This window comes from Tamandua tetradactyla, chromosome 5, assembly GCF_023851605.1.
Source record: "Tamandua tetradactyla isolate mTamTet1 chromosome 5, mTamTet1.pri, whole genome shotgun sequence".
Classification (NCBI taxonomy): Eukaryota; Metazoa; Chordata; class Mammalia; order Pilosa; family Myrmecophagidae; genus Tamandua; species Tamandua tetradactyla.
In genome coordinates this window covers 15,515,407-15,530,407 of record NC_135331.1, presented here as the reverse complement: position 1 = coordinate 15,530,407, position 15,001 = coordinate 15,515,407, and the positions used below count along the sequence as shown (strand labels likewise).

Genomic DNA, 15,001 nt, shown 5'->3' with positions numbered 1-15,001 from the left:
AATACATCCATGTTTATGAAAGATAAAAGTATAGCCTTTGACTTCTCTGCCTTCAGAGTGGAATGGTAGGTTTAGATAACGGGTTCTAGGTTCATGGAGGTGTTGGTTCAAATCCCAGCTCTGCCACTCATTGTGGATGGAAACAGGGACAAATCATTTGAATTCCAACTCTCTCTTATATTCAGCTGGGTAGTGGAGATGATTAAAAACCTTATTGCATGAAGCTGTTAGTGTCAGCGTAATCATGGGCATAAAATGCTGGCACGTGATAAGTGTTCAGTTTTTTATAGGAATTGAAGCGCCAAGAGCTCGTTCAGCAAGGCAGTGTCAGAAATAGGTGACAGTCTTGTTAGATTTCAGAAAGTGTACAAATTCCTAAAGGTTACATGAGGTACTGGTTTCAGGTGTCCAAAACGGGGGGGGGGATGAAAAAAGAGGGTCTGTCTTCAATTAAGTATGGGAAGTATTGGATAAGACAAAAATAAATAAGCCTTAGCTTTGTTTTTGACGCAGTCTTCCTCAGGGCCTTTAATATGCTAATATCCCCTTTGGAGTTCCCCAGGTGGGACGGTGAGAGTTGCATAAGGACATGTGTGTTGGATTGGGAAGTAGTTTTCCAACATATCTGATCACAGAAGATGATAAGTACATAAATCACAGACAGGCTTTCCTCCTCCAAGCCTTTTTTGATATGGTATAGGCCACTAGTATTTTGCAGAACACAATTTGGGAAACACTGGTGTAGATGATGATGCTACAAGTTCCCCGAAAAATGTGAGGCTGCTCCAGTAGAGGAAATCACATTGGACTGGAAGGTACCTCGATTTTATTTTGGCAGAAGGAGATGATGAAATTTTCGGATTTTAGGTTGATGGTGGGATTGAAATAAGAACGAGAAAGCTGAGCCCAGAAGTCATGGCTTCCACCTTCTCCTTGAAGCAGGGTACAAGGGGGCTCTGGCAGGCATCAAATGACAGTGCATGAGGCTCAGCAGAGAAAAAGAGGGGCCTCCACAAGAGGCAATCCCTGAATTATTTAGGAGAAATTACCAATGAGTAACCCTAATGTTTTCTTTTTGAAACCCTGAAACTTTTTTTGGTTAAAAATATATAAAGAGACATGCATTGAGGACTTTCCTATCATAGCTGCTGTGGTTGACTAGAAGAATCAGAAATTGTGTCAGCCCCCCAATAATAGCAATTTCTTATTTCTAAAATTATATGTATACATAATGGCCCCAAAGATATGCACCCCCTAATCCCTGGAACCTAAATGAATTTGTTACCTTCTACACAAAAAGGGACTTGGCAAATGTGATTAAGGATTTTGAGATGGAGAGATTAACCTGGATTATCTGGGTAGACTGGAAATGTAATCACATACATTCCTATAAGAGAGAGGCAGAGGGAGATTGACTGCAGAAGAGGAGAAAACAATAGGACAACTGAAGCAGAGATTAGAGTGATGCAGCCATAAGCCAAGGAATGCAGGAAATAGCCAGAAGTTGAAAGAAGCAAGAAATGGATTCACCCTAGAGCCTCCATCAATACGTAAGTTTTAGTTCCATAGATCTCAGGTCCCATAGATAATAAATTTCTATTTTTTTTTAACTTTTTTATTGTATAGTACAATATATATATACAAAGCAAAGAAAAAAAAAAGCAATGGTTTTCAAAGCACGCTTCAAAAGCTGGTTACAGGACAAATCCCAGAGTTTGTCATGGGCTACCATACAATCCTCTCATATTTTTCCTTCTAGCTGCTCCAGAATATAGGAGGTTAGAGGGCTTAAATACTTGATCATCACAATCAACTTTTTTTCCTTCTTTTTTTGTGAACAATAACATATATATATAAAAAGCTATAAATTTCCAAGCACAGCACCACAAATTAGTTGTAGAACATATTTCACAGTTTGACACGGGTTACAATGTCACAATTTTAGGTTTTTACTTCTAGCTGCTCTAAAATACTGGAGGCTAAAAGAGATATCAATTTAATGATTCAGCATCCATATTCAATTGTTAAGTCCCATCTTCTATGTATAATTCCACCACCATCTTTGATCTTTCCATCCCTCTCTTTGGTGTTGTTGGGTTATGGCCATTCTAAATTTTTAATGTTGGAAGGGTCTGTCACTAATATGGTGTAGGGAGATGGAACTATCTGATGTTCTGCAGCAGCTGGGCTAGGTTTCAGAACTTATCTGGATCAGGGACCCATCTGGAGGTTGTAGGTTTCTGGAAAGTTACTCTAGTGCCTGGAACCCTTGTGGAGTCTTATAAATTGCCCTAGGTGTTCTTTAGGATTGGCTGGAATGGTCCAGGTTGGGGGTTGGCAGGTGATGATAGGTAGCAAGGTCTATCTGAAGCTTGTGTAAGAGCAACCTCCAGAGTAGCTTCTTAACTCTATTTGAACTCTCTCTGCCACTGATACTTTATTAATTACACTTCTTTTCCCCCTTTTGGTCAGGATGTAATTGTTGATCCCATGGTGCCAGGTCTGGATTCATCCCTGGGAATCATCTCTCATGTTGACAGGGAAACTTTCACCCCTGGATGTCATGTCCCATGTAGTGGGGCAGGCAGTGATTTCACTTGCAGAGTTGGGCTTAGAGAGAGTGAGGCCACATCTGAGCAACAGAGGTCCTCCAGAAGTAACTCTTAGGCATGCCTATAGGTAGTCTAAGCTTCTCTGCTACCTACCTAAGCTTCACAAGAGTAAGCCTCATGATCAAGGGCATGGCCTATTGATTTGGATATCTCTAAAGTTTGACACACTATCAGGGGATTCCCTGCTGGTAAGGATTAATAGTTCCATAGTCTTACTCCCCTCCCTCAGGGGACGTTGCCAATACTTTTGATTATCTGCTTAATATATCTAGGATGTTTTCAGGCATTACAATAATCTACACAGGATTAAAGGACCTCTTTCTTATTCTGTGCTTCCTGTGTTTCAGTTGCTCAAATGAGCTATACAAATAGGTTGAATTAGGTTATGCACTACAGAAATTTTCAGTTCCAGATAAAATAAACCTTTCATCGATTGGTCTCAAAGAGTATGTGTGGTTCTAAAATATAGACACTATCTTCCTTAGCCCTATGTTCTGAATTACTTTAACCCCAACCAGTTTGGCTTCGTTCTTATCCCTAAATATCAGGCTATATATATATATATATATATATATATATATATATATATATATATATAACAGCCTCTCAAAATCCAGAATAACAGTCACCACTGCAGACTTAATGTGTCTGCTCTAAAAGCTTACAATCTAGGCCCCTGTTTTCTTATAAGCATTTTCTAAAGGTGACCATACCATTCTTGTTCTTTTGTTTCTGGTTTATTTGGTCTCACCATATATCCCACATGTTCATCACGTCGTTGCGTACCTCACGACATTGTTCCTTTTGTAGCAGCACAACCTTTGTTTGTAAGTATACACCATCGTTCACTAGTCTACTTCTCCATCAGTGCATCCTTCAGCCACCTGCATTCATCAGGCATCATGTAGAAGGCCCAAAGTCCACAGTCCATCAACATTCTCAATTTTAGATAATTTCATTGTCCCCAAGAAAAAAGAAAACCAATAAACACACACTTGCCAAACAGAAAATCTAAACCTCCTCAACTTTTGTCTCTCCCCCTCTTATTTACCTCTGCTGTTGCAGTGATAGTGATGGTTTCCTTTTGAATATAGCTCATAGCATGCAGTAGCAGTTCCCCACCCCCCCCCCCCTGTACCCTGGACTTAAACACTCTTTATACAAGAATCATATCATTGAAGTAATTCTTGTGAGAACTAATTCATACTTTTAGTGTGAATCAGTGGACACGTAGGTCTATACTTCCCCTTTCAATCTTGTTCATCTTCAATCTGGTACTATTACTTCTAGACCCACTAGAGAATCACTTTTGCTCCTATCTATTCCCTTACATTGGAGTTCAACTCATTAGCTCATGGTTCACCCAACTCTAGCTTCTATGTATCTCAAGTCCCCTATATTCTGTATTATAAGCCTCTGATTGTACCTTTATGCTGGTCATAAAAGTGGAATGATACAGTATCTCTCTTTTGTGTCTGTCTAATTTCACTCAGCATTATGGCCTCAAGGCTCATCCACCTTGTCATGTGCTTCAGGATGTCATTTTGTCTTACTGTTGCATAATATTCCATTATATGTATATACCACATTTTTTGATCTACTCATCTATTGATGGGCATTTGGTTTGTTTCCATCTTTTCTCGATTGGAAATAATGCTGCTATGAACATTGGTGTGCAACTCTCTGTGTCGTTGCTTTCAGCTTTTCTTGGTATATACCAGGTAGTGCTATTGCTGGGTCATAGGGCAACTCGATATTTAGTTTCCTAAAGAACCGCCAAACAGTCTTCCATAGTGGCTGCACCATTATACATTTGCACCAACAGAGCATATAAGGTCCCAGTTTCTCCACATCCTCTCCAACAGTTACAGTTTCCTGTTTGTTTAATAGCAGCCATTCTTATAGGTGTGAGGTGGTATCTCATTGTAGTCTTGATCTGCCTTTCCCTTATAGCCAATGAAAATAAGCGTCTCTTCGTGTGCTTTTGAGCAACCTTTATTTGTTCCTCAGAAAAATGCTTATTCATATCTTTAGCCCATTTTGTAATTGGGTTGATTGTTCTTTTGTTGTTGAATTGTATGATTTCTTTGTATATGCAGGAAATCAAACCTTTGTCTGATCTGTGATTTCCAAATATTTTCTCCCATTGAGTTGGCTCCCTCTTCACCTTTTTGACAAAATTTTTTAAGAAGCAGAAGCATTTGATTATGAGGAGTTCCCATTTATCTATTTTTTCTTTTGTTACTTGTGCTTTGGGTGTAAAGTTTAGCAAGTTACCTCCTATTACTAGATCTTGAAGATGTTTCCCTACATATTCTTCTAGAAGCTTTATGATTCTAGTTCTTATATTTAGGTGTTTGAGCCACTTTAAGTTAATTTTTGTATAGGGTGTAAGATAGGGTTCCTCTTTCATTCTCTTGGCTATTGATATCCAGTTCTTCCATGCCCAATTATTGAAAAGACTATTTTGTCCCCATTCAGAGGATTTTAGGGCCTTGACAAAAATAAGTTGACCATAGATTTAGTGGTCTATTTCTGAACTGTAGATTCATTTCCATTGGTCAGTGCTTCTGTCTTTGTGCCAGTACCATGTTGTTTTGACCACTGTGGCTTTATAATAGGCTTTAACGTTAGGGAGTGTTAATCCTCCCACTTCATTCTTCCTTTTTAGGATGCTTTATTCAGGGTCTCTTTCCCTTCCAGATGAATTTGTTAGTTAACCTTTCCAAATCTTCAAAGTGGGTTGTTGGAATTTTGATTGGTACAGTGTTGAATCTGCAGATTAATTTGGGGAGAATTGACATCTTAACTATATTTAGCCTTCCCATCCATGAGCAGGGAATGTCTTTCTACCTATTTAGATTTCCTTTGGTTTTTTTTTTTAGCAATGTTATGTAGTTTTCTGTGTACAACTCCTTTACGTCCCTAGATTAAGTTCATTCCTAAGTATTTGATTCTTTTAGTTGCTATTTTGAATGGAATTTTTTCCTTAACTGACTCCTCAGCTAGGTCATTGCTTGTGGATAGAAATGTTACTGATTTTTTTAAAACATAACAACATACAAACATGAACACTCTTACCATATGATCATTCCATTCTTGGTATATAATCAATAACTCACAATACCATCACATAGTTATATATTCATCACCATGATCATTTCTTAGAACATGTGCATTAATTCAGAAAAAGAAATAAAAAGCAAAAAGAAAAAAACTCATATATACCATACCTCTTACCCTCTCTCATTGATTGCTACTATTTCCATCTACCCAACATATTTTAGTCTTTGTTTCCCCTATTTTTTCCTATACCCCTTGTTGCTCCCTTTCATTGATCACTAGCATTTCAATCTACTAAATTTATTTTAACATTTGTTCCCCCTAGTTTTTATTTATTTTTAAATAAAATAAATATGTTTTACTCATCTGTCCATACTGTAGCTAAAAGGACACAAAGTTTTCAAAATCACACAGTCACATTGCGAAAGCTATGTCATTATACAGTCATCTTCAAGAGACATGGCTACTGGAACACAGTTCTGCACTTTCAGGCACTTCCCTCCACCCTCTCCAATATACCTTAACTAAAAAGATGATAGCTATATAATATGTAAGAATAACCTCCAGGATAACCTCTTGACTCTGCTTGAAATCTCTCAGACATTGGCACTTTATCTTGTCTCATTTCTCTCTTCCCCTTTTCGTCTAGAAGGTTTTCTCATTTCCTTGATGCTGAGTCCCAGCTCATTCTAGGATTTCTGTCCCATGTTGCCAGGAAGGTATACATCCCTGGGAGTCATGTCCCACATAGAGAGGGGAAAGGCAGTGAGTTTGCTTTTCATGTTGGCTGAGAGGGAGAGACCACATCTGAGCAACAAAAGAGGTTCTCTGGGGGTGACTCTTAGGCCTAATTGTAAGTAGGCTTAGCCTATCCTTTGCAGGGTTAAGTTTCATATGAACAAACCCCAAGATTGGGGGCTCAGTCTATTGCTTTGGTTGTCCCCACTGCTTGTGAGAATATCAGGAATTCTCCGCATGGGGAAGTTGAATTTCCCCCTTTCTCACCATTCCCCCAAGGGGACCTTGTAAATACTTTTTTATTCACTGTTCAGATCACTCTGAGATTTATTGGGGCATCACCTTGGACTATCTCATGCCCTACTCAAGGTTCCATGTACTGATGGTGTTCAATTAAACTGTCCACAAAAGTTATATTAGGAAATGCACTAGTCAAATTATAAATTTTGTACCAAACATGTTTTTATTTAGTCTTACACATAAATTAAAGTTTTAAAATATGAATTACCATCTATTTTCAACACCCTGCAATATTGACATTCCTTTGTTTCTCCTCATGCAAAAACATTTTTTAACTTGTATATTTAGTCACTGTCATTGTACACTCTAGGCATTCTTAGATTATACCATTTCAGACTTGATTGTATATCTTTCCTAGAAATGTTACTGATTTTTGCACATTACTTTTATATCCCACCACCTTGCTGAATTTGTTTATTAGCTCAAGTAACTTTGCTGTAGATTTCTCAGGATCTTCCAAGTATAGTATCATATCATCTGCAAATAATGAGAGTTTTACTTCTTCCTTTCCAATTTGGATGTCTTTTATTTCTTTGTCCTGCCTGATTGCTCTAACTAGACCTTCTAGCACAATGTTGAATAATAGTGGTGACAGTGGGCATCCTTGTCTTGTACCTGACCTTAGAGGGAAGGCTTTCAGTTTCTCTCCATTGAGTATATACTGGCTATTGGTATTTCATATATTCCCTTTATCATATCGAGGTAGTTACCTTTGATTCCTATCTTTTGGAGTATTTTTATCAGAAAAGGATGCTGAATTTTTGTTGAATGCTTTTTCAGCATCAATTGAGATGATCATGTGATTTTTCCATTTCGATTTGTTAATATGCTGTATTATATTAATTGATTTACTTGTATTGAACCATCCTTGCATTCCTGATGTGAACCCCACTTGGTCATGGTGTATTGGATTCAATTTGCTAATATTTTATTGAGAATTTTTGCATCTATGTTCATTAGGGAGATTGCCCTATAGTTTTCCTTTCTTATAGCATCTTTACCCAGTTTGGGTATTAAAATGATATTAGCCTCACAAAATGCATTAGGTAGAGTTCCTTTTTCTTCAATTTTTTGGAAAAGTTTGAAGAGCATTAGTGTTAGTTTTTTATGGAATGTTTGATAAAATTCCCCTGTGAAGCCATTTGACCCTGGGAAGATTTTTGATTACTGACTGAATCTCTTTACTTGTGATTGGTTTGTTGACATCTTCTATTTCTTCCTGAGTCAGTGTAACTTGTTTGTGTGTTTCCAGGAATTTGCCCATTTCATCTAAGTTGTCCAGTTTGTTGTGTATAGTTGTTCATAGTATCCTCGTATGATTTCTTTTATTTTTCAGAATCTGTGATAAGGTACCCCTTCTTATTTCTGATTTCATTTATTTGCATCCTCTCTCTTTTTTTCTTTGTCAGTCTTGCTAGTAGCCCATCAATTAAAAAAAATTTTTATTAATTCTTTTTAAAATATAACAACAAACACAAACATTCTTAACATAGCATCATTCCGTTCTACATAAATAATCAGTAATTCACAGTATCATCACATATTTGCATATTCATCATCATGATCATTTCGTAGAACATTTGCATAGTGGCCCATCAATTTTATTGATTTTCTCAAAGAACTAACTTTTGGTTTCATTGATTCTTTCTATTGTTCTTTTGTTCTTCCATTCATTTATCTCTGCTTTGATCTTTGTTATTTCTCTTCTCCTATTTGCTTTGGGGTTAGTTTACTGTTCTTTCTCAACTTCCTCCAGGTTTGCTGTTAAGTCCTCCATCTTTGCTCTTTCTTGTTTTTTAATATAGACATTTAAGGCAATAAATTTCCCTCTCAGCACAGCTTTTGCCACATTCCCTAAGTTCTGATAAGTTGTATTCTCATTTTCATTCATTTCCTGATAGCTGTTGATTTCTCTAGCAATTTCTTCTTTGACCCACTGGTTGTTTAAGAGTATGTTTCTTAATCTCCATATATATGTAATGTTCTCATTCTTTGATGGTTATTGAGATCCAGCATCATCACACTGTGATCAAAGAAAGTGCTTTGATTAATTTCAATATTTATAAAGACCTGTTTTGTGCTCCAGCATATGATCTATCCTGGAGAACGTTCCATAAGCACTAGAGAAGAATGTATAACCTTGTCTGTTAGGTCTGATTCATTTATCACGTTATTTAATTTCTCGATTTCCTTGTTGATCTTCTGTCTGGTTGCTCTGTCTATAGAGCAGAGGGGTGTAGTGAAGTCTCCTACTGTTATTGTTGAAACATCTATCACTCTCTTCAGTTTTGCCAATGTCTGTCTCATGTACTTTGGAGCCCCTTGATTGGGAGCATAAACATTTATGATTGTTATATCTTCTTGCTGAATTGACCCTTTAATTAGTATATAGTGTCCTTCTTTGTCTCTTATGATGTCTTTCTATTTAAAGTCTGTTTTGTCCAATGTTAGTATAGCTACTCCTGTTTTCTTTTGGTTACAACTTGCATGAGAAATCTTTTTCCATCCTTTCACTTTCAGTCTATTTGTATCCTTGTGTCTAAGATGAGTTTCTTGTAAGCAGCATAGAGCTGGATTATTTTCTTAATTCATTCTGCCTGTCTGTATCCTTTCATTGGTAAGTTTGGTCCATTAACATTCAGAGTTATTACTGAAAAGGCGTTTCTTGATTCCACATCTTATCTTTTTTATTTTATTTGTCAGGTCTATCTATATATTCTTTTCCCTCTTTCTCTTTGTATTCTTTAAATTACCCTTAGTGGAGCGCTTCAATTCTGTGCCCTCCTCCAGACCTCCCTCTCCTGTCTTTTTTTTTTTTTTTTTTCTTTCAGCTGGCAGAACTCCTTTTAGTTTTTCTTGTAGGGCCAGTCTCTTGTAGAGAAATTCTTTCAGGACCTCTTTGTCTGTGAACGCTTTCATCTCTCCCTCAATTTTAAAGGACAGTTTGGCTGGGTACAGAATTCTTTGCTGGTAATCTTTCTTTTTCAGAATCTTGAATATATCATACCACTGATTTCTCACCTCCAGGGTGCTAATGAGTAGTCTGAACTCAGTCTTACTTGATTTCCCTTGTATGTAGTAGATTTTTTTCTCTTGCTGCTTTCAGGATTTTCTGCTTCTCTTCAGCATTTGACAGACTGATTAGTATGCGTCTTGGGGAAGGCCTGTTTGGATTTATTCTGTTTGGAGTTCGTTGGGCTTCTTTGACTTGCATATTTATGTCCTTTATGAGGGTTGGGAAGTTTTCCCCCATTATATCCTCAACTACTCTTCCAAGCCCTTTACCCTTCTCCTTCTGGGACACCAGTGAGTCTTGTATTTGCGTGCTTTGTTTTGTCCATCATTTCCCTGAGTTCCTATTCAGTTTTTTCCATCTTTTTTTTTGCCATTTGGTGTTTTGAGTCTTTGCAGTCAATTATCCTGTCCTCTATATCACTTACTCTTTCTTCTGTCTCTTCAAATCTGCTGTTGTGTGCCTCTAGTATGTTTTTCATTTGGTGAACAGAGTCTTAAATCTCTGTGATTTCTGCTCTTTTTCTGTTTATTCGTTTGAATTCCTCTTTGCACTCTTCTACTGTCTTCTTGACCTCCTTTATGTCACTTATTTTATTAAGTAAAGTTGTATTGAACATCTTGGATTAGTTATTCCAATGTCTGTGTTTCCTCTGGTGTTTTAATTTGGTCATTAGGTAGGGCTATATATGTCTGCAATGTGATATGCTTAGTGATCTTCTGCTGTCTTTGTCGCCTGTAAATATCTTGATTGATTTACTTTGGGAATTGATTTTTTTCAGTAGTCCAAGGCCTTGTGTTTGCAGGATGGATGTACAGCATGTAGCAGGGCATGGGCTGGAGCACTCAGTACGGCGATTTGTTTCAGAGCAGGTGTGGGCGCAGGTTGGGGGTGTTATGCTGATTCTTGTGAACGGGGGCACCCAGGGGCCAGGGAGGATGTATATAGCTGTGTGGGTGAACCGGTCTGGGGGTTCAACACTGGTATACCCTGGTCCAAGGCACGGAGCCCTTTGTGCACATGCGTAGACCTGTGGTAGCAGGTCAGTGTTACGCCTTCATGGATTGGGGGCAGATATGACCCAGCTGTGCAGGTCAGCACTTTCTCAGGGCTGGGAAGTGAGGCTGAGGGCTGTGTGCATGCACAGTTCTAAGACTGCTATAAAGTGCGGTTTCCAGAGCTAAATAACGTGATTGGGGGCCTGTGCACATGCGTCAGCCTTGGAGTGCCATAAATGGATATGCAGAGCTCAGGAAGGGCGGGGTGAGGCTGTGTGATACTATGGGCGGGGTTAGCCTGGTTATGGAGGTTACTGCTAACAACCTTTATGGGGTGGCAACAGCTTGCAGGGAATGGGGATGGGGAGGTAGTGCTCAGGAGGGGTGTAGGAGAGGTGGGTTGGGCTGCACTTTGGGTGGAGGTGGGGGGCAGGTACGTGCACTGGGGCCTAGTCGGGTGGGGGTGCCTGGAGCATGGGGAATGGGAGCAGGTGATAGGGTTCGTATGTGTGGGGTGTGGGGTAAGTTGCCGGTCACGGGGCTGAGCTGGTGAGGGTAGCGCACCCACGGAACGTGTCCTGGCTTACTTGCTCATCCAGGGCTGCCATCCATGCACTCCTATGGGCTCCCGCAGCTCCATGCCAGGCTCCAGCTTTCTACCTCTCAGTTCCGTGGCCTCTGCAACCAGGGCTTACTGCCTGTGGTGCAGAAGGCTCTCCCAGGTCAGCGGCACTCCCGAATTGCTGCCTCAGTCGCCCTCCTGTCCCTTCTCTAACTTTTCTGCGGAGCAGGGCTAATCTCAGCCTACTCTAGTTCACCATTTTTCTATTCACGAAGTTCTATTGTTTTACAAATTCTATTGTTCACAAATTTCTATTGTTTTAAGCCGCCGAGTTTGTGGTAATTTGCTACAGCAGCAATAGGAAACCAATAAAATGCATGTATTTTTTCTTACCCAAATAACAACCTTATAATAGAGACTAGTACCATCAACTCCACTTTGCAGGTGGGGAAATTAAGACAAAGAGAGGTTAGATAACTATCTTGAGGCAGCACAGCTAGACAGGGGTGGACTCAGACCCACAAACCCAACTCAGGGGTTGTGACTCAAGAGTCTATATACTAATCCACTGCACTGTGCTGCCCCACAGGGTATTTGTGGTAGTGGGGGAGGTAGGAGCAGGAAGACTCACCAAGAATTCAGAATGGATGAGATGGTTGGGTTTAAGAAGCAGTAAAATTACAAGACCATTTAAAATTGGCAGGATAGGTGGAGCACCAGAAGAAGTCTCAATAAATGCACTGTGGCTGGGTTAGGAGCCCCATGGCAGCTTGACATTAGTGGCAGTATGATGGGTATGGTGACCTGACAGGGTCCTGCATTCAAATTCGAAATTCGGCTCCTGTCTCTAAATAGCTGTAATACCCTGGACAAGTGACTTTACCTCCATAAGCCTCAGTTTCTTCATCTGAGAAAGTGGTGTGATAATAGTAATTAACTCATAAGGTTACTATGAGGACTGAATGAGATTATGCATGAAAAGGACGTAGCTTGGTGCCTATTGAAATAGTAAGTCTACAATAAGTTAGCTATTAATATTAATTTCATTATTGGTATTATATGGCATGACATTTTTTTTAATGCTGAAAGGTTATGACATATGAAGTGAAAAAGTGGGTTAGAAATTAGTGCCAAAGCAGAAAAAAATGTTTCCTCTGAGGGGTGAGATTATGATCTTTTTCCTTTGACTTTTTTATTTTTTATTTTCAGTGTTTTCTGTAAGGAACACAAATTGCTATAATTAACATATAGCAACAAGACATATTTAGATATAGTTTTAAAGCAGAAAAATGCTAATAAAAATTTTAAAAGTAAAGGATTGGATATTGTAAAAATATGTACAACTCATAAAATAGTAAAAAAATGCAATAGCTGTAATATGTAAAGCATCTTAACAAATCAATTTTAAATGATGAAAAAATGATAGAAATAAATGGGTAAAAGATATGAATAGTTGAACAGGCTACAGTGGCTCAACAGGCAGACTTCCCGCCTGCCATGCTGGAGACCTAGGTTCGGTTCCTGGTACCTGCCCATGCATAAAAAAAAAAAAAAAGAAGATAGGAATAGTCAATAACGGTATAAAGAGATAGTCTCCTTAAGCATGAAAGAAATGAATACAATGGAACAGCTTGGTGGCAAACCTTTTGAAGTACTCATAACCAGCACTGGTGTGAGTTGTCATTTTTTTCTGCTTTCTCACTGACATTAACAATAACTACTTTAAAGATCTTTGGGCTCTGGCAGCTCCATCTTCTAGAATTAAAAGAGACACCCGTATACGTACAGGGGGACGTAAATACTAGCAGTTTATTATAACATTTTTGCATTGATAAAATTTGGAAACCACCTGAAAGTAAATCAATTGAGGATGGGTTGAATGATTTATGGTATATCTGTATTATGGAATATGGAGGAACAGTCTGAAAATTAAAATGAAATGTGTATCTGACATGGAAAGATGCCTGTGATGTTAACAGGGGAAAATGAAATATCAGAACAATGTGTTTAGCCTGTATATGATCTAAAATAAAAATCAGACAAGGAATGCTGTTGTATGTGCGCATGTGAATAGGCATTCAAAAAAAAAAGTCCAAAGATTTACTCCCAACTGTTAACAGTTGTTATCTATTAAAGGGGCGTGGGATTTGAAGGGAGGAGTAAGAGGGAAGTTTTCCTTTGTACTTTATTCTCATCTGGGTTATTTGAATTTTTTCTTATTACAATGAGCATATAATAATTCTACAAACAAAAAAATAATAATAAAAGAAGAAGTAAATGCACAAAACTTGCTGTCAGAGGAGAGTTTTATAATTACTGAGCATTTGCAAAGGACTTCGCAGGCAGACACAGCCGATCCCGAAGGGTCACAGATCCGCGCCAATGGGCTGAACTCAGCTCTCCCAGACCAATAACTATCCATCTTGGTCTGAAAGCAAGGAAGTAGCTTCCACCACCTCCCTCAATGACTCATCTCAGGGCTTAATAACCTTTCCTTGCAGGAAGTTCTTCCTCCCATCAGAGCTAAGTCCTTCCTCCTGCCCTGTCGGCCTTAACCGATGGGTCTCCTTTCCCTCCCCAACTCTTGGGAGTCAAGGGCCCAGAATGAGGAACAGGACAGGACTACATTGGTTTTCTGCCGCATACACTGGAGGTAACCCTGGGGCCAACCCTGGGGGCCTTGGCATGGAACCACAAACATCTCTCCCAGCTGAAGGCTACAGAGGTTCATCTTGGCAGCCAAACTCCAGCCCCAGGGGTCCCAAAGAACCCCTAGTCTGCCCATCCCCATGCTCTGTGTAAACTCTGCCTCCCTGGCCTCTTTCCTGTCATATTTCATGCATCCTGATGGTCACTCAAGGCCAAGATTTACGGAATTCATATCCTTTCGAGCTGGAAGAAAATGGGAAACCCAAGATTTACTACCCCCCCAGGAAAAGCTGGGAAGGTGAGTTGGGGAAACAAGCATTTGTTTGGTTTTGGCCTCATCAGGGTTGGACCTGTGGGCTCTGCCATCCCTAACAGCAAGTGCATTTGTTCCAGAGCCTTCCCTCCTCTCAAAGGCTCCAATAGAGTGTGAGGTACAGCAATATGGGCTGCAGATGACAAAAGATGGAAACTGCACCCTCCATAAACTTGAGATTCCCAGAAGGGGAGAAACAAGGACATCATTAATTCCAACCTAAAGCAAAGATGTTCAGCCTTCTCTGACCCAGAAATGGAAAGCATACATTTTGTCATCAGACAGGCTTATGATAGAGTCCAAGCTGGAAAAACTATTTAGGCAGGTCATTGTAAACCTGCTGAGACTTTGTTGCCTCATCTGTAAAGCAGGGATGATAACTGCACTTTCTTCATGGGGGGTTTGTGCAAATTTAAGGAAATGGAGCACGTGAAAGACTCTGAAGCCAGTGGTCCAGGTGACAACTCTGCCACTCACTAACTATGTGATCTTCGGTAAGTTACTTAACTTCTCTGTGCTTCAGTGTTTGCACCTGGAGGATGGGAATAACAGGAATAACCTCATGGGGCTAGCATGAGTTATTATACATGAGGCAGTTAGAACAGTGTCTCCACATAGCAAATATCATGTGGGTTTGCAATTAATATTAATGGCACAAATATGTATGAAAGTTAACTGTAAATGTGAAGTGGTGTCAGATAATTCCAATACAACATCATAGTTTGGGGATCAGGATCGATGTGGACTACTGGG

The 15,001-nt window shown here is 39.3% G+C and overlaps 1 long non-coding RNA gene across 2 annotated transcripts in view; it reads right to left on the bottom strand.

The window, feature by feature from the left end:
* The window catches only part of LOC143683667 (uncharacterized), a 266,606-nt gene that overhangs the window by 42,488 nt on the left and 209,117 nt on the right, over positions 1–15,001 (bottom strand). The window lies entirely within an intron of this gene.